The sequence below is a fragment of the Sus scrofa genome, chromosome 1 (genome assembly GCF_054392235.1).
Source record: "Sus scrofa isolate SSC_HxYL_T2T_F1_AM1 chromosome 1, Sscrofa_HxYL_maternal_Yorkshire_Landrace_v2.0, whole genome shotgun sequence".
Classification (NCBI taxonomy): Eukaryota; Metazoa; Chordata; class Mammalia; order Artiodactyla; family Suidae; genus Sus; species Sus scrofa.
Genome location: NC_139383.1, coordinates 270910142 through 270933755, shown reverse-complemented (window position 1 = coordinate 270933755; position 23614 = coordinate 270910142). Strand labels below are relative to the sequence as shown.

Below are 23614 nucleotides of genomic sequence, written 5' to 3'. Positions count from 1 at the left end.
GGCAGGAAGATAGGGCAGGGGGCACAGGCTGTTCCAGGGGGAGGGGTCCTTAACCATCACCTAGTGAGAAAAACGAGTTTGGACCAGAATGAAGGAGATAAATAAAAATAAAGCTATTAATGTGAGAAAGTCAGAGATGGGCACAGACAGCACTCGTCGCTTTGGTGGATGGAGTGCTGGGCTCAGAGCCAGAGGACCACTGTGACCTCCAGAACATCCACATCTAGCCTTGTTGCTATGGGCACTGCATCTCCCCTGTGGACCTCAGGGTTTGGGTTCATTAACTGGGGAAGGGTGTGTGTGCAGTGTTGCTTAAAACTCTTGAGTTTCTTTCAACTCTGGATTTCTTGGCATAAATCAAGAAGAGAGAAACCAAGTCAAGGAGAGGCTGAGAGAATCCAGACCCCAAAAGGCAGAGAGACCCCAAATCTGAGTTTTTATATCTGATCTCCTCCCTTTCAGAGCTTCCCAGAAAATCAAATAGATATCCTGGGGTGTGTGATTTGCAAGACAAGACTTCAATGTTATGAAAAAAAAATGAAATCCAACAAGCATCTTGCTTATTACTCTTTAACTTTCATGTCACGCTATCCTCCAACCCGATGTGCAGGAAGGAATGGGGAAGGGAGATATAAGAATTTGGCACAACAGTGAGAACATGGTCTCTCTCACTTTTAAACAATTTGTCTTGGAGTGACTCAACTTCTTTCAAGTATCTGCTTAGTCTTTTGGGCATCTCTTCCTTCCTCTCTCCCCTTCCCAAGACTGTGGGAGGGTTTAGGGAAAAGCTGAATTATTCTGTGGTGGTGGAGAGGGGACCTTGAACGCCAGATGGCCTCTGGTTTTGTGGGGTCGGGAGTCTTGTCTTGCTTGTTTCTGGGCACTGGGCTCCTTACTCCATCCCTAGTGATGTAACAGGTCCCACAGGGCCTCAGGAGCCACTCTGGCATTGACTGCTGACCTCAGAGTGTCTGAGTGAGGGGTCCCCACATGCAGGCCATAGGGAGTCAGTGACACTCACTCTGCCAGAGCTGGGTTTCTGCCTCCTTGCATCTTGATATATCCAGGGAGGAAGTAAAACTGCAGCCTGGATGCCCCCAGGTTCTCCATCGCCCAATCTATGGGTTCTGGTGGAAATTTTATTGGGTTACAGCCTCTCCCTGATCTTTCTTTGGGGGGGGGTGCAGTTCTGATTTTCTTCCTTTTTAAAAAAATTTTTTACTAAAGCCAATTTACAATACTCTATCAATTTCTGCTGTACAGCAAAGTGACCCAGTCACGCATATATACACACTCTTCTTCTCACATTATCTTCCATCATGTTCTATCACAAGTCATTGGATATAGTTTCCTCTGTGTTAGAGCAGGACCTGATTCTCTTCTGAAGGACTCTGTCCTCCTTTCGACCTTTATCTTCTCCCTTCCGAATCTCTGTCCCCTGGCAAAAGCACTCCCCCTTCCTCCTCCTGTCTGGTAGAAACTCAAATTGGGTCATCTCCCAAATTTTTCTACCTACAGCCTAGAATATAACATAAGGCTGAGATTGGCTAAGTGGATGTCTAATGAGACTTGAGAAATTTAGAATTCCCGTTTTCTTTCCAAATAAAATCTGAAGATAACTATTTAATTGGGGGGGGAAAGCTAAATTGATAGTCTAAGTTGAAGAATAACTTCATTATTTTAGCTAGCAACTGCCCTTCCTCTGAACCTCAGCAATACGCTGCTTCCACAGCTAGGAAACAACAGTGCTTCATGGATTGAGAAGAATAGAAAACACATTGCTTTGTATTCTCGAAAACATTGTGCAGTTTTCATGCTGAATAGAGTAAATGAAGAGGAACATGGCAGGGGGAGGTATAAAGAGCCATTGTCTGGGATTTAGGAAATCCCAGGGTTAATCCAGACTCCTGACTCTAGTGGACTTTATAACTTTGAGCAAGTCCTATAACCCTCCTGGTCTTCAATTTTCCCTGTGGGTCAATGAAATAGTTGGGTGAAATGAGCTGGAAAGTTCTTTAGCACTCTACCAACCAAGTCTGTGGATGGCTGCTGGTGGTTTCCAGGTTTAGCAGAGCCTGTTTTTGAGGACAGGAGGCAGCATGGTTAGGCAGGGCTGGATTTACATCCCAGCTCTGCCAACTTCCTCTCTGTGTCTTGGACAAGTAATTTAACCTCTCTGAGCTTCAGTTTTTCTTTTTGTATAATGGAGATATTAAAACTTCCCGAGTTTGTTGTGAGGCTGAAATGATATTATTGCTCTCCCTCACTCTGAGCACTAGGATGTGTCCATTTTTACTCACACATTGCATTCCTAGTGTCCAGCACAGTGTCTGGTGCATAATAAATTCCCATAAATATTTGTTTAATAAATGAATCAATGATGTATTTAAATATATAGCATGAAGCTTAAGCATGGTGGATCTTCCTTCCTTTCCTCCTTCCCTTCCTTCCTCCCTTCCTTACCATTCCCTCTGTCTCTGTCTCTATTTTTCTCTTCCTTTCTTCTTTTTCCTTCTTACTTTTTTCCTCCTCTTGGGACAAAACTCTCCCTACCATTTGCAGGAAACCTTGAGGTGATGGGACCTCTGGCTGTAGACCTCAGGGGACATGTTCAGGCTGACCTGAGTTGGGGGAGGGTGCCACTGGGCATCTTGGAGAAAGAGCAGTGGAGGCTGGACTGCACTACTCACAGCTGGGGCTGTTGGTGCCTGTCACCCAGGCGGTGAGCTGTGCTGCATGTAAAAATAGGCTGCAGGAGCGGAGAGTGTTAGAACTGCCACCTCAAGAGCTTGCGGTTCTCAGCATAAACAAAGCAGCATATGGTGAGCTGTTGTTGGGGCTGGGAGGGAGAGCTTGGGTGGGAAATACAGAAGGAAACGCGGAGTAAGAATAAGGAGACGGGGCAAGAAACTCATTATCTCTTGGCCCAGGTTTCCCAAACTGCTGGTCAACATTCCTTTGCATGATTTTAGACCACTAGGGTTAGGAGGGTCCTAAAAGAGGCCAGAGCCTGACCTGCTCATTTGACAGATGTAGATGCAGAGGCTCAGCAATGGGCTTGACCTGCTGAAATCACAGAGTGAGACCAAATGAATCAGTTCATCCATCACTGGATGCCCAAGCAGGATCTTGGAGGCAGTAAGCCAGAAGGCAGGTGGCCAAGGCTGACCTGGGCATCAGAAACCAGTTACTTCCAGCCTGAGAAGCACACATAAAGAATGAGTAAGCTCATAAAAGGACATAACTGAAGTACCCATACTGTGGCAAGTCCCTGGATGCTCTTAAAACTCAACACCTCTCCCCCAGACTACCTGAAATTCTTAGAAAGCTGCAAAACCAGCCTGGCCTAGCAGGCTGTGGCTGCAAACAGGCCAAGATAATACAAGACCCTACCAGGGGTCCTGGGTCTGAAGTGCTGTGGTGCAGTCCTTCCACTTCTGGAGTGTATGCCCCATCTTAGACTTGGGAGAAGCAGGGTGGTAGTGGTGAGTGGGGCAAATAGGAAATTTAAAGCTGAACCTAGGAACCTAGGTGCCTCAGTATCTCTCTCTCTCTGAAGCAATTTCCAGTAACATGGGAGCCACATATAGACTCATGGACTTTGTCACTAGTTACAAAACATGAGCTGTCTGAAGATATAGAATTTTCTATCTTCTGTTTTATATGGTGCAATCCCAAGGTCTAGAATAATATTCTAATCCTATAGTAGGTGCTCAATAAATACATATTTGTGGCATGAATGAATGAATGAATAGATTTTGGAATTAGATAAAGCTGAATGCTAAGTTCAGTTCTAAATCTCACTAGCTGAGTGGTTTGGGCAAGTCACTTCCCCTTTCTAAATTCTCATTTTTTCATCAGGGAATGGAACCATTGATCTACCTTGTAGAAATTCTGAGAAGATTAGATTAAATGGTTGTGCAGAAGGTTTAGCAGAATGATCACACTGATCAAAGTTCCATAACCATGGCCAATATCCTGGTATTGTCATCATCCTCCCTGTTGAAGGGACTTCTCATAGGACTGGGGAGGGCTTCCCACTAAGTGGGGAAGCTTATCAGGACTCAGATCCACATTGGTTGGTGTTAGTTCTCCTCATGCTTTTAAAAATAGAAATTGCTGAATTTAATTTTTCTTTCCTATTTAATCGGTCCTCTTGATAACACCCTGGACCTCCTTTTATCTTAGAATTTCTAGCCTTCCCCTCATTGCCATGTATTCATCACAAGAGAAGACCAGGAAGTCCAATATCCTTGGATGGATCAAATCTATTCAGACTGTTCCCCAGGGCTCATGGATTGGTGGTGTATGCCACAAGATGCAAAGAGTCACTCAAGAAAACCATGTCCAGATGGAACCACTGAGGACAAACACCTCAAAGACATTCCTCTTGCCTCCTGCAATGACATGCTTACTCCTGGTGGGTTTTCATGTAGATAGGTTGGGCTGCTGATCAAGGAAAATTATACAAGCTTAAAATTAGTAAAAGGTTTTTTTCAGTTGATGTTATTGTGTTCTTATACATGAAATGACTAAAAGCTTTTTTTTGAGATTAATATGTGCCATTCATCCTGATGTCAATAAAATTTCCAAAGATTCAGCAAGCTAAGTAATTTCTACCTTTTCTACACTAATCAGAACTGAACACACACTTTAGAAAGGTTTTTATACTTATCACATCACTTGCTTACCCATTCAGGCAAGAGATGATTTTAAGGTCTTTGGAAGAGTGAATCATGCATTGGACAAATAAATATATAACTATATAAAAATTTCATATTTGATTGGTGTTCTGAAGTAAAAGGACAGAGTTCTATGAAAGAAAATTATACATGGGAAGAAATTTAGATGTGGGTCTCTTGAAGAGCTTCATTGAGGAAGTGAGACCTGGGAATGAAGAACTAGCCAAGAAAAGATCAGGGGTGGAACATGGGCTGCGCTTGTGGGTGGATGAGTGTGATTGTTCCAGGCTTTAGGTGAGAAAGAGCCTGATTTTTCTGAGCATCCAAAGAGGGCTGCTCTTTGGAGATAAATCCTAGGCAATTGTATATATTAGCACTGCATTAACTGTCTGCTTCTCTTCTGGGAAGCTTGGATTCTGACCTACTTTGAAGCCTTGGAAAGCCTCTGTCCTCTTTCAGAATCACTCTCTGTATGACGCAGTTACACTGCATGATCATGGACTGGTCTTTTTACTCCAGCAATGATTTGTTCCAAAGAATCTTTCTTCATAACAGATGTGCCTGTGACCTGCAGCAGGTTGCTTTCAGGACCATCTTGGTGTCAAGGAGAGAAGTCACCTCCCCTTCACCAATCTTAGCTGCTGAACAAAACACTAGCTTCTCAGGTTGAGAGTTGTCACATGTTAATGTCACCCTAGGGGCTTATCATGGCATTCAGAAGCTATGAAAAACAAGTTTGTTGATTGAAAGAGAGGATGACTCATTGTATGGATGAAAAAGGAGTGCCTGAACTCTTGAGAAGAAGAGGAATATGTCCAGAGGGGATAGGACTGCTCTTTAAGTTGATGCCAGATGTGCCATAAACCTCTGGAAGCATCTCTTGTCCAGGCAGAAACTGACACTCGAACCAGTGGAAAGACCTAGGGGACCTGGGAGTGTCAAGAAGCAGATGGTCCAGGTAGATCTGCAACAACCACAAAATGGTCCAGAGGAGGGTCTGCCAATTGGGATGGGCTCTGTCCATACAGCTGAGGATTTACATCCTTGCCTCTGAGACCTAGATGCATGTTTCCTGATATGCCCTGGCTGGACCTTTACACAAATGGGATGCTGCCGTTCTAGCTTGAGTTTCCTCGGAAGGCAACATCTAATGATGGTCTCAACCTAAACATTCCATTTCTCATTCCATTTCTGATTCTCCATGTCAAAAGAGTCTGAATCCCCTCTCTCCACTTATCTTCTTCGAACTGCTGCGTCGACAGAAGCACTATGGAAATAGCTTTAAGGGGGACTGGGAGTTAGGAGAACTGTGTTCAAATCATAGCTCTGCTAAATTTCTGTAAGACCTTGGCCCAGTCCTGTGCAATGCTTGGGTCTTAGGCTTCCTACCTGTAAAGTGGATTATATCAGTGGTTTTCAAAATTTCTTCCTCCCTTACTTCCCCCTCCCTCCTTCCTTCCTTTCTTTTTTCCTTCACCCTCCCTCCCTCCCTCCTTCCCTTCCTCTCTCTCCCTCTCTCACCTTCCCTCACACCCTCCCCTGGCCCTTTCCTTTCTTCCTTTGTGAGGAACAAAGTACTTTTATTTTAAATCAGTATTTGTTGGATAAGTGAATAAATAAAATGAAGTTTTACATGAAATCCCAATATATAAAATAAACAACAAAAAAAATTGGGGATTCTCTTATGTAGGCAGTTCTGGGGGCTTTTGAGTTCTGTTTTCCAAACAACTCTGAGTCACTTTCAAAGAGCCCAAGAACTCTGGGGACTGAAATATGAAAACAACTGGATGAGACAAGTTCTAAGGCATTTTTGCCTTTAAAATTTTGATTACTTTGTTGTGCTTCATTTGAAAATACCTCCCCCTTCCTTTTTTTTTTTTTTTTTTTTTTTTTTTTTTTTTTTTTTGCTTTTTAGGGCTGCACCTGTAGCATATGGAAGTTCCAAGTCCAGGGGTCTAATCAGAGCTGTAGATGCCGACCTCTGCCACAGCCACAGCAACTCCAAGCTGCATCTGCAACCTACACCATGGCTCTTGGCAATGCCAGATAGGTAACCCACTGAGCCAGGCCAGGGATCAAACCCGCATCCCCATGGTAACTAGTCAGTTTTGTTTCCAATGCACCACAATGGAAACTCCCCATTTGAAAATATCTTGACTCTTTCTGACTACCTCTGAGGTCAACAAGGAAAGGAAGGAATAGCCCAAGTCAACAAAATGTCAGAATCATAGAGCTTTAGACCTGAATGGGGTCTCAGTTGCCATACAGTTCAGTCTGGTGCCCTCTGGGATTGATTGGTAGAGGCTGTCTCTGGAGCACTTGAGGAAGAATCCTGCTGCTATGGTGCAGTGGGAAAGAATCCATTAGGAAGGTCTACAGTGAGTGCAGAAGGGGGGAGTGGTGGCATTTATGCCATATATTTGCCACTTGTATGTTATTAATATTGACTCAATACCACATATTAGGAAATTAACACAGAGAAGGAACAAACAACATGGCTCTAGCCCACACGTAGAACATGGTAGACCTAGAACACAGTCCAAGTCTGTCTGGCTCTGGTTTTCCAACTTCATAACTCAGCAACCCTGCAGGGCTCGGATGTTTGGAATTGTGTTCGTGATAATGTGAGTCCCTGCTTTTAGCCTGGGTCTGCAGGATGCTTCAGGCTGGGGTCATGGTGCTAACATTCTAAAAGCTGAGTTCCTTTCTTAGACTGGACTCTGTCTTTCTCTTTCCCCACCCTCTTTCTAGAAACCACCAGGAATTTCTTGGCTGCTATACGGAGGTTTACCCCTGAGGACCACACTTCCCTGCTACTGCCTGCCTTCTGGTCTTTTTATATTGCCTGCTCTTGGCCTCTCCACTCCTATGCACGCTCCATGCCCCTTCATGAAGAATATAGGCTTCTGGGCCAAATGAAACCAGTTATAGCACCAGCTACTCGCTAGCTGAGCAACTTTAGAAATCAATCAACATCTCTGAGCCCCAGTCTCCTCATCTGCCAAAAACGGACAGTAATAGAATAGCAGTATCCATTCCAAGGATGGTTGTAAAGATTTTTAGAGATAATGTAATGTGCTTAGCACTGGGTTGATGTGTGAGTTAATTAAGAAATTCTATTTACTATACTAAGAATGATGATAATAACAGCTGATAAAAGGACTTCTGGAGTTACCATTGTGGCTCAGTGGAAACAAATCCGACTAGGAACCATCAGGTTGTGTGTTCGATCCCTGACCTCGCTCAGTGGGTTAAGGATCCATTGTTGCTGTGAGCTGTGGCATAGGTCACAGACGCAGCTCGGATCCTACATTGCTGTGGCTCTGGTGTAGGCCGGCAGCTACAGCTCCAATTAGACCCCTAGCCTGGGAACCTCCATATGCCACAGGTGAGGCCCTAGAAAAGACAAAAAGACAAAAAAAAAAAAAAAAAAAGGTACTTCTATCATGTATCGTCATCAATATCTTGAACACCAGCTGCCTATCTATCCCTATCTTCTTGAGATGGTTGTAAATAATAATAGCACAATAGCAATTCTTAGCAATGCTTCCCATTTATTGAGTGTTTACTATTTTCCATGTTTTACATGGCAAATCTATCTATCATCCATCTATTTATCCATCCATCTTCCTATATTCTTATCTTCTATTCACCATATTTTCAACACCCCTATTAGGGAGGTGTATCATCATTCTTATTTTACTAGAAGAAAAGGAGGCTTAGAAAAGAGAAGCAACATTCTCAATGCATGTAGTTAGCAACTGGCTGTCAGTTGGGCTTGCACCCTAGCCTTTCTAATGTTAAAGCCTGTGCATTAGACATCAGCCTTCACTGCTTCCAAGTACCTACTCAATGGTTAGGACTTCCTCCCAGCCCTGGCTCCCAGCTGATTCCAAACCCTTGCCCACCTTCCCCATTTTGACATGCACTTAACTTCAGACTTTGCACTTTCCGCCAGAAACCAAAATACAAATACAGAAGCTGGGGACACATAGCAGGCTAGAAAACCAGAGAGGTTAAGGAACTTTCTCAGCCACTAAGCCACATGCTTTATTTATTTATTTATTTATTTATTTATTTATTGCCAATAGCTGACAAACGGGAAGCCGCATATTGGGTACTTCAAAATGTCACAGTCTGTGCAACACTGGGGTTCAAATAGCGGTGGGCTCCTGCGACATTAATGACATCGTTTCCTTGCCTGTGGAAAGCACAGAGTCAGGGAAATGCCTGAGTATTTTCAAAGGGCGAGATAATTCATGTGACCAACAATAACATTTACAGTTATTTAAGCTTAGATAAGGGTAATTAAATCTCACGCTTCATGGGCTAAGCTGATTGCCTGAAGGGGTCAAGGAGGCCCCCCTCTCCAGCTCAGCATCCACAAAGAGATTATTCAGGTGCATTGTGGGTCCTCACAGAGGGCCTGGGTTTCCTCTAAGGCTGAGACACCAGAGAAGGCAGCCCCCAGCTCAGCATCTCAGGGAAGGGTCTCAATGCTCTTGATTCAGTGCTTTTCTACTCTGGAAAAAAATCAGTCCTAGGAGGCAGACAGCCCTGGATTTGAATTCTGTCCCTGCTAAGTAACTTTGGCTGCTTGACTTCTCTTAGAATTAATGTCTTTGCTTGTAAAATGCAAGGAACACTACATCATTGGGCATTTAATCATTTCATCAAAGAATCAGTCTCTTTGGATGTTTTCTAGAAGCCAGACACCATTTAAGTGCTTTTCCTTCTTTAATTCTCACAACAGGTGTTCATTTCATTCTTCTTCCTTTCATCATCCTGTCATTATCTGCCCCCTTCGGCAGATTGAGGAGACTCAGGATCAGGAGGTGTGTCACTCGCCCAGGATCCCATTCTATTTCATTGATTGATTGATTGATTGATTGATTGTGTTCTAACTGGCCAAAACCATTTGCAAGTTAAAGGGGTAAAATGTGATGACCTGATACACTAACATATTGAAAAGTGGTTACCCCCTGAGTTATGCTGACACCTCCATCACCTCCCATAATTATCTTTTCTTTTTTAAGTTGAAAATATTTAAGCTGTAGTCTCTTAGCAACTTGGAAGTATCTAATACAGAATTGGTGAGTGTAATCCCCTTGCTGTGCACCAGCTCACCCGGATTTATTTACCATCTGATTGCAAGTTTGTACTATGATCCCTGTCATCCCAGTTCCCCCATTCTAGAAGACAGAGTACAGCAAGAAACAGATGACACACTCAAACTGGAGTAACTAAGGGGAGTTAAAGCCAGGGTCTCTTTCCAAAGGGGTGGGCCTGGGAGGTGGACAGTGAGCCATCCCAGGCTAAGGAGTGAGGAAGGAAGCATTTACCAGAACCTGGAGAGAACAGTGGTGTCCTGTCCGGTGGGGAGGGAATTGGGTGGTAGGGTTGGGGGGTGGTGACCCTGCCCTCACTCTCCTCCAATGCATTGGCTGACCCCACCCCAATCTGACCCTAGAGCTCAGCTCCAAAGGCACAGAGCAGGCTGGTAGTAATGCCTTGAGGAGATGAGCAGGGGCAGTCACCATGCCATGCTGCCACTCCTGAAGGAGAAGGTGGGTACATTGTCTTTCTTTTTCTTGCTTGCTTGCTTTCATTTTTCCTTTCCTTTTTTTTTTTTTTTTTTTTTTTTTGGCTTTTTAAGGCCATGCACACAGCATATGGAACTTCCCAGGCTAGGGGTCGAACTGGAGCTACAGCTGCTGGCCTACACCACAGCCACAGCAACAAGGGATCCAAGGGGCATCTGCAACCTATGATGGCAACACAGAATCTTTAACCCACTGAGCAAGGCCAGGAATCAAACCCGCATCCTCATGGATACTAGTCGGGTTTGTTACCACTGAGCCATGACGGGCACTCCATAGGCAGTTACATTCTTGTCTTATCTCAAGTGGAGATTGGAGCCTTTCCGCATTTCGAGCTGAGGAAAGAGACTTAATGCTTGTGGAGAGTAGGCATGCATGTCCCACATCCATGAAGGAGATGGTTAATTGACCTCAGACCCCTGGACTGCCAGGGAACCCCAGGGTGAGGACTGAATGGGGGATAGATTGGAGGGAAGATTTAGCGAGCAGGTGGGAAACAAGATCCAAGCTTGGAATGCTGAGGGCACGACCAGAATAGATGATGAGATTGCCAAGGGAGCAGCAGAACCGAGAACTATTGCATAATGTGATGGTTGGATACAGAGAGAGAGTGCATTTGAATGAATGAATGGAGAAAAGTGGAATTGTGTCCTTCCCTGGGGCCAGAAGGGAAATAGAGAAGTAAGCACTCTTAAGAAAGACCTTGGTGTTAGTGACCCACTTCTGATGCCCAGAAAGGTGGAAGCTGTCAGAGAGCAGCTAATTGTTTCCAGAGAATGGTGGAGTTAAGGTATCAATTGATAGAGATGGGTTTTCCAGCCTTGGCAGGTAAAGGCAATTCAGTTCAATTTACGTCTGGCGAAAATGGACACTTAAGAAGAAAATATTTGCAGATCGGTATAAATTCAATTTTCCCCCTAATGCCAGCCCCAAGCTGACAAGGAAGAGGAGGAGGAATTTTTCTGCTTTCTTTAAAAAAAAAAATCTCAGAGCTTGGCGCAGCTTCTGCGTGGAAAGGAAATTCAGTTTGTATCCTCTCTTCATCTGTAAAATGGGGAAAGTTCTCTGAGCTCCCTCTGTGCCAGGGGGTGTTGTGAAGATCGAAGGGGTGGTTGGGGAGCCCTTTGAGAATAAGATGTGGTGCATTCATTTGATGGATATGTTATCTAACTTCTGATATTATTAATACATCTTATGCAGTAATAGAAAAAAGAAATGGTGGCTTGGGTTTCAAATGAACCTGATTTCAAATCTCAGCTTTTTCACATACTGGCTATGTGCCTGAGGGCAAATTACTTCACTTCTCTGAAATTCTACTGGCTCATCTGTAATGGTGGCAGGGGCGGGGGTGGGCATGGTCCCTTCCTTTCAGGGCTGGTGTATCCTATTACCTGAATGTGAGCAGACGAAGACAGTGCCTGACACATAGATGGTACCAAGTGTAGATGAGGAGGATGGTAATGATTAATTGATTGATAATCCCAGGATAGGGTTCAGCTTCCTGATGTGTTTGTTGTTTGTATCCTCTGAACACTGAAATTATGGCTGGCTTCAAGAAATCTGGAATGAGTTCATTTGGGGAATATGAAAGCTGTCAAAGAGGAGTAGAATCTGGGCAAAAAAGAAAGGAGAAAGTTTCATTCAGACTTTCTAGAATGAGAGGCCAAACTAAGAGTAGGAATGAGGATAAGGATGAGTATGATTCATGTGGGAGGCAGGAGGACCACTTTTCTGAGCTGGAGAAATCATGGAGAGGGTTGAGTCCAGAAGTCAGAAGGTCAGGCCCACACGGGGGCCAGATGGGTGATGGACAGGAGTTGAGATGGCTGGGGAGGTGTGAGGGAGTGGGGAGGACTGTGGTCCCTGGTAGAGGACATGTTATATCAAAACGCATCCACATCCAAGGGTGACAAAACCCTGTGAAGACAAAGTACACAGTCCCTTTATCACAAATTTGAGAGCTCGATTTAAATCCATACCTTATCATCTTACAGAATGCAAGAGTGAACGTCCAAGAAATGATAACTTTCCAATATGAGGGGCTGAGTGCAGACTTAAAGAATGACAGAGGATGAGCTAGTAGAGAGTTTGGAAATTCACCTACTCAGGGAAGCCCTGGACAGATTTAATGGAAGGAGACACTTTCTAGAGGAGGCTGGGAGTTAAACTTGACCAGTGGGATGGGCTTTAACCTTCAGGAGACCCCAGAAGTCATCAGGGATTCTCATACATGGTTCAGTGACATTGCTCTTTTGATCTTCATAGTACTCTTGTGAGGAAAAGGTATTACTATCCCCAATGTACAGATGAAGAAACTGAGGCTCAGAGATGTGCAGTGACTTCATTGTGGCCACAGATCCAAACTGTGTAGGAGCTGATGTTTGGTGTGAGTCGGCATGGTAACCACACTCAAGTTCTCTTCCATCCTACTCCTGATCAAATGGCCTCCTACCTGGTACGGTCACCCTTCTTTCTTTCTTTGCACTGTAGACACTCATGTTCCCTGGGCAGCATCCTCTCAGTGCTATAAAAAGACTGGAGCCTGACGTGTTCTCTTGCATCTGCCCACTGGTGGCTCCCGCCTTTGTACCTCCAGGTAGGGCATGGAGTGTTGGGCCACCCATGGACACTTTTAATGAAACAGAATGAGAACTAGGCCAGCAAGTCAGATGCTATTGGAAGCCTTGCATCACCACCTAAAATAGCCCCCAGGGCATCACAGCCCATGGGAACCAGCACATTCCCAGGGGGTGTCTGGTATTCAGCCTTTCAGTTCCCACCATGGCCTCTATGTTCCTGGTCATTTTTGTTTTTCTGGATCACAGTGAGCTCTGAGACATCATGATGCCTGCAGAGATGCCTGCTGGCTGGCTTTGAACACTTTCAAACTACAGGAAGTCTTTTCTATCACTGGTCTCATGGCTTAAATATCCTCTGCAGGATGTGTCACTGAATCCTCTGCCCCCAGTTTGCCTGTCTATTTTCATTACCTGCCATCTCCTTCCAACACACACACACACACATGCATTTAGGGCATACACATGTGCATACACATACCCAAACACACGTATATATCTATCCATACAGGCACACACCCATGTACACAGACACACTCATCAACACATCCATGCACACATATGTATACTCACATACACACAAAGAGACATTCACACCTCTACACACACACACACACACACACATACACATACAAACACACATATTCATCCACACACACAAACTCACAATACACACCCATACACATATACACATGCTTACATGCACACAAACACAAAAAGACATGTACATCTGTGCACACACAAACACATGTACACATCCATACACATATCACATGTACACACAAACACACATACTAACACAATACACACATACAGATACGCTCATCCACACACATCCACAGAATACATACTCATCCACACACTCATACATACATAAACACAGATACATAATATATACACTCTTATACACACCTGTACACATACAAACACATATACACACCTATAAACAGACTCATATACACATAATCACACAAAAACCCCTGCACATATCACTTTTTGGCCTAACAAGAGTAGATTTCTTTTTCTACTTTTTACACACCATGCTTCAACAGGTCATTCCATTATTATGCTCTTCCTACTTCCCCGAGCAATCACCCCTGTGGGTAACTCTTGGCTGTTTCTGTAGAGCACTTCTTCTTTTGGGGTACAGACCGTCTTTGACTCCTATGACTTTGAGGAAACTGTCAATCTCATGGCCATGACTAGGTAACTTGAAGTGTCTAAAAAGTACCCCACTCCCCCTCCAGCTGTTCACAGTGATTGATTTGGGAAACAATTGATTTTTTTTTTTTTTTTTGAGTCCTGATGTAGCTGTTGAGGAAGCATGTCCTTGTTTTGCAGTCATGTTAGCTTGGAGCTGCCCTGAACTCTCGCCCAACCTATGGAAAATCCCTGATTGAAAATGAAGCCAACCAGAGTCAAACTGGGTTAAGAAAAAGAGAAAGAGACCTCAGGACATAATTTCCTTGGATCCAGCCATTCTGGAAGTCAGATCTATCCCTTGGACTTCCCAGTTATATGAGCTATTCAATTCATCTGATTTTTAGCTTGAGGTATCTTAAGATTTTTTTTTTGTTGTTGTTACTTGCAACCCAGAGTCCTGATATTATAAGTAATACAGTGCTAATTGTTTGACCTCTACTGCATCTTTTAATTCTCCCAGTCCTTTGAGGTTGATATTATGCCCATTTTGGTGGTTAGAAAACTGAGTCTCAAAGAAATAAAGACATTTGTCCAAGGTCATACCCCCTCCAGTCCTCTTAACAGCCTCCATCATTTTAAAGATTTTTTTTTTTAACCAAAAGTGACATGTTTCATTGGCAAAGGTAAGATCACCTTACCAGAGTCAAGAAGGTAGGAAAGAGCAGTACTACTACGTGCTTAGAAGTAGAAAAGCTGGAAGATGTATGAACATGCCACCATGACATGGTGAATGCCATGAAGGAAGCACTCTGTCTTATTCAATAACCTCAGCATCTGATCCAGGGGCTGCTTTGAAAAGGAAATATTAGTGTGTTCCATGGATACCAGGACTTAGCATGGAGAGCCCACTGTTCACCTCAATGACAAATGTCTCTAGAGCATGGATTATCATTATCTCTGTACCCCAGTAGCTGGTATTGAGTAGATCCTCACTAAATATTTACCAATGGAATGAGTATGGAATTAGTGATACATGATCTCTGTTCACAATGGTGGCTGTTGTTTATTTACACCTGGCTGGGCACCATCTGAATTGCTAGGATCAAGGCCAAAGCAATACCTTTGGAAATAGAAACACACCAAGTTCAAATTCCAAAGAGAGGACAGATGGCACATGCTAGCCTGGAGCAAAAGGGAAGTCTTGGACAAGCCTGGTGGGAATGAAACCAAATATCAGGAGATGCCAAGATGGCATTGGGCTGAGGTTAGAAATAAAAGTTTGCTGTCTCTAATTTAGAGATGGTAGAGAGTAAGGAGGACTTGGTCCAGGGAAGCACAAATATAGGTGAAACCTGAAGGTTTTTTTTTTTTTTTTTTTTGGTGGAGGGGTTTATTTATAATTGTTCCATGTCCTTTTTCCTTTAGATAAAATGGCAGTCTTTCAGCCTAGTGAGAAAAATGAAGCTCTTGAGTTGTGTCAGCATCTGACTCCTTCCCAGATCATCAACTCCTTGAGGGCAACTCCTGTCTCACTTATCACCAGTTCCACATTGGCATAACCCAGCACAGGAGGTTATGACAGGAGTCACTGAATATGTGTTTGTTTGTATTGAATGTGCACATATAAATCCCCAGAGAACAGGGAGACTATTCCCAGCCAAGTCAGAAGATACAGAGTAGCGGGTAAAACAGAAGGGACCTCACTGCAGCAACATTACAATTCAGGAAAACTGAGTCCCCCTTTTCTTCAGGGAAGAGGGAATTCTGCAGAGTAGGGATCATTAGATAAATAGAAGCCAACCCCTTCAAATAAGAGAATTAAAGAAAGAGATTAAGAAAAGAAGGAATGAATAAATGAAAGAAGGAAGAAAGAAGAAAGGAAGAAGGAAGGAAGGAAGGAAAGAAGGGAAAAAAACACCACTGGGTGTGGTATCCCTCAAAACAGATCACACACTTTGTGATTTTTAAGCTGACCATTCACTGTACGATTTTGTGAGGCTTCAGTGTTGCCAATACAATTATCTGTACTAGATAATGTCATCATACAGCAATGCTCTCAGGGACACTGGTGTGTGTAGGACCACCAGACCCTAAACTAAATGGCACCAGACCTCTGTGTTTTGTGAATTAATTGGACTGATGTTTACCATCCTTTGGTTTACTTTCACTGCCTTCTCTTGAAATCAGACTGTCAGGTATTATTTGTCATTTCTCACTGGTGTTGGGGTCCTTGCCTACCCTTAATCTCCTGGGGCTTCATAATTGAAGTAAATAAGCCTTCACATTCATTTGCACAGATGCCCAGTGAGCACCTCTATATTTGAGACACTGTGCTGTATGCAATTGGAAGCTATGAGATCTCTTCTCAGGCAGCATAATATCAAGGTTAAGAGTGGGAATTGTGGAGTTCCCGTCGTGGTGCAGTGGTTGGCGAATCCGACTAGGAACCATGAGGTTGCGGGTTCGGTCCCTGCCCTTGCTCAGTGGGTTAACGATCCGGTGTTGCCGTGAGCTGTGGTGTAGGTTGCAGACGTGGCTTGGATCCCACATTGCTGTGGCTCTGGCATAGGCTGGTGGCTACAGCTCCGATTCAACCCCTAGCCTGGGAACCTCCATATGCTGTGGGAGCAGCCCAAGAAATAGCAAAAAAAAAAAAAAAAAAAAAAAAAAAAAAAAAGAGTGGGAATTGTACCTGATGCTCTGGGCACTTTTATCATTGGATGACCAAAGACAAATTGACAGCCCTTTTTAAGATACATTTCCCATGTCTGTGAATTGGGGATAACAATTGTGCCTACCTCAGAGGTTTTGTTTGAGGGAATTAAATAAAGGATAAATGTAACTGCTGGATATTGTTTTATTTATAAACAGCTTGGATTCTGTCGCAGGTTATAAGGCTTGTAGATAAAATATTTATGGGGAGGTCACTTTTTGGAAGGGTCACTGAAGAAGAGGTGATGAGCTGAGGCTCGAGGAACCAGGGTGATATTTGGGAAGGGCAGAAAAAGCTAATGCAGGCATAAAGGACAGGCAAGTGGTACACAATCTTGAATTGAAGGGGTTTGTTTGTGGAAAAGACAGCCCTTCATGTTGAAGGAGCCAGAGGAGCCATGAGGTAGGGTGAGAAGTGCAAGCTGGTCTACTAGCTTGATATGATTTCAATCTTCTGAAATACAAATTAATTTCTTAATTTAAATTCACCAAGGCTTGCATTGTGCCCTAGCATGTGATCTATACAGGGGTTTGCAAAGTACAACCTGAGGGATGACATTGGCTTACTACCTATATTTATATAGCCCAAGGACTAATTAAAAATTTTTTTTTGTTTTATTTTTTAAAAAATGTTATTGGAGTATAGTTGACTTGCAAAGTTTTAAAAGTTTCAGATGTACAGCAAAGTGAATCAGTAAGAACCTACTATAAAGCATAGGGGAATCTACTCAATATTTTGTAATAACTTTATATCTGTATCTATACCTATATCTATATAGATATAGGTATCTATATCTGTGTCTATATTTATATCTATATATCCTCACTCTTTGTATATATATATATATAACTAATTCACTTTTTTCATTTTTAAGTTGTTGAAAAAACAATCCAAAGAAGAATAATCTTATGTGGTACATGAGATGAAAATTTCAATGCCCACACATGAAGTTTTATTGGAACAGTCATTACCTACAAAGCATATCTTATTTCAAGCTGTTTTTGGCTACAATGGCAGAGTTGAGTAGTTGAGACAGAGACTATAGGACATGTAATGCTTAAAATATTTCCCATTTTGCCCTTTACCAAAAAAGTTTACTGGTTCCAGTTTCGAATCTAAAGTGACTTGATTGCCTAACCAAGGGATGTGACTTGAACCAACAGGTGAAAGGGAGACATGGGGTGGGGGTGGGGTGACTGGATCAGGAAGGCAAATGCACTTTTTCTGATGATCACCATCTCTCCAACCTTCCATTAAGCACCCACTCTAATGTCTTCCAAATATGTGCTTCTTTCTGCCAAATGTCTATCCTTTGAAGAGACAAATGCATTCTTCTCCCTTTTCATGTTGGGATTTTTTTTTTAAAGAATATTCAAATGGGCTTTCTACCTTACATACTAAGTGCTGAGAGCTCTGGGCCCCACAATAATCAGACTGGGTGCCATTCTGTAAGTCATTTTGTGCAATTTCATGTTCTCTCTCCCTGAAAGGAGAATTACTTTGATAGATTAAAGCCGTTTCCTTATTGGAATGGGCGTTCTGTCTCTTTCTCTCAGCTCCTGTCCCCATCCCCTGTCTCTCCATGCCCCCCAGAGAGGGAGGCCCTAATTTCCCAGAGTTGCTCTTGGTGAAGCAATTTCCTATCTCCACCAGCCCTATAGGGTCTCATTTGTAGAATGAAGGGGACTCTGGCTAGGGTAGAAAATGGATGGGGCTGGAAGGTGACCTGCTTCTTTCTGCTGTGGTTCTGGGTTGTGAAATATTTTAAACTCAGAGGAAGAAGCCCCTGGCTGTTGGTCAAAGGGGTTGCTTTTAACTCTGGGCTTTGCAAGGGCTCTAGAAGGACATATGGAGACTAATTGGGCTCCCACTGTGGAATAAACTGGACATTGGGCTAAGTGATTTCAAACCTAAATAGCTACATTTGCAACCCAGCATAATACACAGACATAATGTGAGTAAATGCCTAGTTTTAATTGCTAATTCTTCTTTCCAAGGATTTTGATGAACTTAGTAGTGCTTATACTTTAGTGTTTTTAAGACTCACTCGGGGAGCATGTTAAAACACAGATTCCTTAGCCCCACTTCCAAAGATTCTGATTTACTAGGTTTGGTGTTAGGAGTAGGAATCTAAATGTTGTAGAAAAATCCATGGATGAGTCTGATGCTGGTGGTCCCAGAACATCCCATGAGAAATGCTGTCTCAAGATAACATTTTATCCTGCTTATTTTTTAACGCTTACTTGAGCTACCCTAAATGCCTGGCACATAGATGGTACATAATAAATGGCAATCACTGTCATTACTGGTGTAGGTTTTGTCACTATTGCTACTTTTTTTTTGGTTCTTCTGATCCATATAGTTTGCATTTATACACCGTGCTTAATTATATTGGGTTCATGATTAACTTTGAGGGACTTCTGTTTCCTCCTCTATAAAACCAAAAAAGATGAATACCTAACTTCTAGAGAGTGTCTGTCGTTATGTTAAATGCTAAGAATTCTTAAGCAATGAACTGAATTCCTATTGCTTTATTCCAGTTCCTAATTACTTTAATTGCATAAATCCACACACATGAAGGCAGTTTAGAGGAACCTCTCTCTTAGGCACGGAAATGTGTTTTGCTTGGTGATGTTGTCTGCTAAATTAGGGGTTCTTTTTTTTTGGGGACCACGCCCCATGAAATGCATGCCCTTTTATTCATCACTTTCTGCTTCAAGAGGTGAAGTGGATAGAAGACTGTGCTAGGAGTCAAGAAACCTGGGTCTGGCCATATCTAACACCTGGTACTACCCCTAGTTTCTATAAACATGCAATCATAGGTAACATACTCTTTTATTTTCCCATTCATGCTATTTTCTATTTACACTATCCAGTGTTGAAAAACTGTATTCCTAAAAGAAATCACTAGAGCTAGATTTAAATATCCATCGGGCCCACTGTTATACCTTTTGCCTAATCTAACCTTCTAATCTAATCTAATCTAATCTAATCTAATCTAATCTAATCACTATGACCACTTCATCCAATCTTGACTTCCAACTGGAGAGCAACAATTCCCCTGAATCTTTTCCTGGGAATGTAACTTCTCCAAGGTGTGTTCAGGGTTATGATGAAGTTCATTTTAGAATCACACATCCATGGAACTTCATGTTAAAAGATTTCTTTATACTTGAAAGGGGGTCCTCTGGTGCCACCATACTATTCTGCCTTGAGTATTTTTCTGGGCATTGGGACTACAAAAATAAACAGGGAAGCTTCTCTGGCTTTGAGAAGACTATATAACAGTGAGAAAGACAGGTCTAAAAAAAAAAAGTCTTATGGGCTAAAGATTCGAGCAAATCTCTTCCCTGGAGAAGGGAGTGGAGAGATGGTATCTGCAGGGGATGCCACCTGGAATCAGGCTTAGGAAGAAAAGGAGCCCCTGCATGAGCTCTAAGACTCAGGGGGAGTTCAAATATGGGCAGGAGTACACGCAAAGGCCCTGAAGCAACTCATTTGCTTAACCATTCCCCAAAAAGCAAAACAATTTTTGAGAGGATGGGCTGGATCAGGCACCATGCTCTGTGTTTGCATGAAGGCAAATTTCATGTGTAGGGAGATAGGAAGAGTCTTAGTCTGGCAGTAGGGGATGTTTGCAGAAGATTATTATGTTGAATTTTATAAGTCAGTAGAAGAAATTTTGGGGGGCAATATAGAGACCCCAAAGTGTGGAAGAAAAGGGGGGACCCAATCCCAGCAGTGGAAAGGGTACAATGGAAGGGATTATGAGAAATGTGGAGATGTGGAAATAGATCTCTGACACTCTCAGGTCTTACCTCCACCTTGTCCTTGTCCATCAAAGCCCACTCTTGAAAGCACCCACTTCACCCTGGCTTTGAAATTCTCCCCAGAGCCGTGATTCACATGAGCCTTCCTTGGGTGTCTTTGCTATGATTGATAATTTGTCCCAAATCCATTTTGGGAGGTTGTTTTTCTTCCCCGACATACATCACGGGATATTTTTATAGCTTGATGAATCTAACACATCTGTGTAATCACACAGTTTCCAGAAATCCAGATGTTCCCCAGAGCACCTCTGGCTCCTGCGCTCTTGCAAACATTTGCTGTAAACACCAAAGGCTGTTTGTTGGTTTTAATGTTCTAGCTCATCTTATTACCCAGTGAAGGTGAAAGATTGAAGCCAGATAGTGTTGCCAGTAAATGTTTTCGTCCCTAATGCATCTATTTCTAGTGACTGATTAGTATGCAGTGGGGCCCACAGCCCGATGCTGCCTAAATGGCCCATCGTGTTCTCTTGCTGTGGTGCAGAGAGGGAAATCAGGCTGGGTGTGCAGAGTCCCTTCTGTTTTCTGGTCTGAGGTCTCCAGCCAAACAGAGGGCTCAGCTCCCTGAGATGGCACAGGGAGAAACAAGGGGCCAGGACCAAGCCATGTACCACTGGGTTCCTGAGACGACTCTAACAAAGCTAGTGCAGGTGAGATGTTTAATTGTTCCTGGAAGGTAGACCCATCTTAACAAAAGGAGGCTATTATCATTAATGTTTTAGCCATTAATCTGTAATGGAAGACGCTCACACTCTATCTTTAAGAAATTCTGTGGTAATGGGACTTAACTTCAAAGCTGGGGAAAGAACATCAGAATGGGAGTCAGAGGCTCAGGTTGGAGTTTCCTTTAGTTGTAGGCAAGTTCTCCCCTTCTCTAGGCACCAGCTTGTCTATTTGTAAAGTGAAGAGCTTGCCCCAGATGATACCTAATGACCCTCCTATTTCCAAAGCAATTAATTCTTTTATTCCAAGGGGTTGTTACAAGGTTGAGCAAGAAGAAACACCTCTAACCCGAGATGCTGTTAACTGATCATCTGAAATGGACCAGTATAATTGCTTTTCCTCTAGAGAGTTTTAAGAAGTAGGCAGGAGACAGCTTTGGGTGAACAGCCTTTCCCCTCTATGTTCCTTCTGCTGGGAGTTCCCTTCCAACCTCCAGTCTCTGTTCATGCTACACCATATGAGGCCTCTCTCTGACCCTGCCCAATGAACCCCACCAAGGGGATAAATTAGGGTCCCTCAGTTATTACATTTCCCAGCATTGCAGATCTAGAGCATTTTGTAATTATTTGATTCATGTCCATCTCTGCCAGTGCCCTGAGACCTCCCCCACTCCGTGAGAGTTGGAACCGTGTCTGTTTTGCACATCACTGTATCACCTAAGCCTGTGGAAGCTCAATCAGTACTTGTTGAATGAGCTAGTAAATAAATGAATGAAGTCCTGCCTGGGGAAGGGAGATGGATAAGGTACCTGCCTTCTGAGGACTGAGAGCCTCGGGAGCTTCCACAAAGTAAATACGGGGATGCAGAGCAATGAACAAATGCAAAAAAAAAAAAAAAAAAAAAAAAAAAAAATCCAGATGAGCAGAAAGGGACCATCTATTATCAAGGACAAAGTTCAGCTGTGGAGGGAGGGAATACATAGCACACAGAGAGGAGTGAATCTGCTATATGAGCAAAAGGAAGAAATAAAAAGAAGAAGAGCAAAGAAAAACAAAGGCAGGGCATAGCATTTGAGTAAGGAAAGGACAGGGAATGATTTTCTAACTGAGGCTTGAAGATCAAAGATGGCACTGAGCACATTAAATATTTCACAATGATTATCAACTTATTAAGATAGAGAGATTGATTTATTCTTATGTTCTTGGGAGAGAATTGTGAAAAGCAATAACCCATCTCGAGCACAATAAGCTCGCCTTAATCGGAACAGATAAGACTTAGAGGATTGAGGGAGATCAAAGGATGAAAGAATGAGTCCCTTGGGTTTTTTGGGAGGCAGAGTGGTGAAGAGAGCCTGGGCAGGGAGCGGGGGGGGGTCATACAGATGTGGATGGGAGCCTGGCTTATGTTTGGGGAGCTGGGTGCCCTGGGGAAAGTCCTCTTTCCCAGCTTAACCCCAGTCTTCCTTTCCCTGGAACAGAGCTTGACAAACTAGAGCCCAAGGGCCAAATCTAGTCTTCCACTTTTTTTTTTTTTTTTTTTTTTTGTCTTTTTAGGGCTGCATCCATGGCATATGGAAGTTCCAGGCTAGGGATTGAATTAGAGCTGTAGCTGCTGGCCTGCGCCACAGCCACAGCCACATGGGATCTGAGCTGCTTCTGCAACCTACACTATAGCTTATGGCAATGCCAGATCCTTAACCCACTGAGCAAGGCCATGGATTAAACCCACATCCTCATGGATACTAGTCAGGTTCATTAACCACTGAGCCACGATGGGAACTCCCAGTCTTCTACTTTTTTTTTTTTAAATTAAGTTTTATTGGAACATGTATTGTCATGGGAGTATAATTGCAACCAAAACCCTATGGCCTTCAAAGCCAAAAATCTTCACAATATAATATTTATTTTTAATTTTAATTTTTTAATTTTTTTAATTTTATTTATTTTATTTTATTTTTTTTTTTTTGTCTTTTTGCTATTTCTTTGGGCCGCACCCGCGGCATATGGAGGTTCCCAGGCTAGGGGTCGAATCGGAGCTGTAGCCACTGGCCTACGCCAGAGCCACAGCAACGCAGGATCCGAGCCGCGTCTGCAACCTACACCACAGCTCACAGCAACGCCGGATCGTTAACCCACTGAGCAAGGGCAGGGCTCGAACCTGCAAACTCATGGTTCCTAGTCGGATTCGTTAACCACTGCGCCATGTCGGGAACTCCTAATTTTTTTTATTTTTGCTCTTTAGGGCCACACCTGAGGCATATGGAGGTTCCCAGGCAAGGGGTCACATCAGAGCTATAGCCACCAGCCTACACCACAGCCACAGCAACGTAGGATCCGAGCCATGTCTGAGATCTACATTACAGCTCACGGCAAGGCTGATCCTTAACCCACTGAGCGAGGCCAGGGATTGA

The 23614-nt window shown here is 43.2% G+C and overlaps 1 long non-coding RNA gene across 2 annotated transcripts in view; it reads left to right on the top strand.

The window, feature by feature from the left end:
- Positions 1–23614, top strand: part of LOC106507017 (uncharacterized) — a 446650-nt gene that overhangs the window by 404264 nt on the left and 18772 nt on the right. Inside the window, exon 1 of one of the 2 annotated variants that reach the window (XR_014826110.1) lies at positions 21117–21191. The exons of the other annotated variant lie outside the window; for it this stretch is intronic. This is a non-coding gene — a long non-coding RNA (uncharacterized LOC106507017). Of the gene's footprint in view, positions 1–21116; positions 21192–23614 lie in introns of those variants that run through there. 2 annotated transcript variants of the gene reach the window in all.